We start from the raw sequence: 2,500 nt of genomic DNA on the forward strand, positions 1-2,500 counted from the left end.
CGGGTGGCACAGGGCTGGATGGGGCTTTCGTATAGCAGGGACGGTGCTGCCTCTCGCTTCGCTCGCTGTTCGCCGCTCGCCGCTCGCTCGCGCAGCCAAAAATGGCCAGTTTTGGCCCGTTTTGGCCAGTTTTTGGCCTGTTTTTGCGTTGCGCGGTGACCATCTTGGGCACAGGGCTGGATGGGGCTTTCGTATAGCAGGGACGGTGATGCCTCTCGCTTCGCTCGCTGTCCGCCGCTCGCTGCTCGCTCGCGCAGCCAAAAATGGCCAGTTTGGCCCGTTTTTGGGCCGTTTTGGCCTGTTTTTGGGCTGTTCTTGCGTCGCGCGGTGACCGTCGTGAGCTGGAGCAAAATGTCAGCCCATCTCAGCACTCCTGGAACCCCCCGGGTGGCACAGGGCTGGATGGGGCTTTCGTATAGCAGGGACGGTGCTGCCTCTCGCTTCGCTCGCTGTCTGAGCCGCTCGCCGCTCGCTCGCGCAGCAGCCAAAAATGGCCAGTTTTTGTCCCGTTTTTGGGCCGTTTTGGCCTGTTTTTGGGCTGTTCTTGCGTCGCGCGGTGACCGTCGTGAGCGGAGCAAAATGTCAGCCATCTCAGCACCCTGGAACCCCCCGGGTGGCACAGGGCTGGATGGGGCTTTCGTATAGCAGGGACGGTGCTGCCTCTCGCTTCGCTCGCTGTCCGCCGCTCGCCGCTCGCTCGCGCAGCCAAAAATGGCCAGTTTTGGCCCGTTTTTGGGCCGTTTTGGCCAGTTTTTGGCCTGTTCTTGAGTCGCGCGGTGACCGTCGTGAGCGGAGCAAAATGTCAGCCATCTCAGCACCCCTGGAACCCCCCGGGTGGCACAGGGCTGGATGGGGCTTTCGTATAGCAGGGACGGTGCTAGCCTCTCGCTTCGCTCGCTGTTCGCCGCTCGCCCTCCGCTAGCTCGCAGCAGCCAAAAATGGCCAGTTTTGGCCCGTTTTGGCCAGTTTTTGGCCTGTTTTTGCGTTGCGCGGTGACCATCTTGAGCGGAGCCAAAATGTCAGCCATCTCAGCACCCTGGAACCCCCCGGGTGGCACAGGGCTGGATGGGGCTTTCGTATAGCAGGGACGGTGATGCCTCTCGCTTCGCTCGCTGTCCGCCGCTCGCTTGCTCGCTCGCGCAGCCAAAAATGGCCAGTTTTGGCCCGTTTTTGGGCGTTTTGGCCTGTTTTTGGCCTGTTCTTCGCGTCGCGCGGTGACCGTCGTGAGCGGAGCAAAATGTCAGCCATCTCAGCACCCTGGAACCCCCCGGGTGGCACAGGGCTGGATGGGGCTTTCGTATAGCAGGGACGGTGCTGACCTCTCGCTTAGCTCGCTGTCCGCCCGCTCCGCCGCTCCGTCACGCGCAGCCAAAAATGGCCAGTTTTTGTCCCGTTTTTGGGGCCGTTTTGGCCTGTTTTTGGGCTGTTCTTGCGTCGCTGCGGTGACCGTCGTGAGCGGAGCAAAATGTCAGCCATCTCAGCACCCTGGAACCCCCCGGGTGGCACAGGGCTGATGGGTGCTTTCGTATAGCAGGGATGAGTGCTGCCCTCTCGCTTCGCTCGTTGTCCGCCGCTCGCCCGCTCGCATCGCGCAGTACCAAAATGGCCAGTTTTGGCCCGTTTTTGGGCCGTTTTGGCCAGTTTTTGGCCTGTTCTTGCGTCGCGCGGTGACCGTCGTGAGCGGAGCAAAATGTCAGCCATCTCAGCACCCTGGAACCCCCCGGGTGGCACAGGGCTGGACTGGGGCTTTCGTATAGCAGGGACGGTGCCTGCCTCTCGCATTCGCTCGCTGTCCGCCGCTCGCCGCTCGCTCGCCAGCAGCCAAAAATGGCCAGTTTTGGCCCGTTTTGGCCAGTTTTTGGCCTGTTTTTGCGTTGCGCGGTGACCATCTTTGAGCGGAGCAAAATGTCAGCCATCTCAGCACCCTGGAACCCCCCGGGTGGCACAGGGCTGGATGGGGCTTTCGTATAGCAGGGACGGTGATGCCTCTCGCTTCGCTCGCTGTCCGCCGCTCGCTGCTCGCTCGCGCAGTCCAGAAATGGCCAGTTTTGGCCCGTTTTTGGGCCGTTTTGGCCTGTTTTTGGGCTGTTCTTGCGTCGCGCGGTGACCGTCGTGAGCGGAGCAAAATGTCAGCCATCTCAGCACCCTGGAACCCCCCCGGTGGCACAGGGCTGGATGGGGCTTTCGTATAGCAGGGACGGTGCTGCCTCTCGCTTAGCTCGCTGTCCGCCGCTCTCCGCTCGCTCGCGCAGCCAAAAATGGCCAGTTTTGGCTCCGTTTTTGGGCCGTTTTGGCCTGTTTTTGGGCTGTTCTTGCGTCGCGCGGTGACCGTCGTGAGCGGAGCAAAATGTCAGCCATCTCAGCACCCTGGACACCCCCGGGTGGCACAGGGCTGGATGGGGCTTTCGTATAGCAGGGACGGGTGCTGCCTCTCGCTTTCGCTCGCTGTTCGCACGCTCGCTCGCAGGCAGATCCAAAAATCGGCCAGTTTTGGCCCGTT

This window comes from Musa acuminata, unplaced genomic scaffold (genome assembly GCF_036884655.1).
Source record: "Musa acuminata AAA Group cultivar baxijiao unplaced genomic scaffold, Cavendish_Baxijiao_AAA HiC_scaffold_123, whole genome shotgun sequence".
Classification (NCBI taxonomy): Eukaryota; Viridiplantae; Streptophyta; class Magnoliopsida; order Zingiberales; family Musaceae; genus Musa; species Musa acuminata.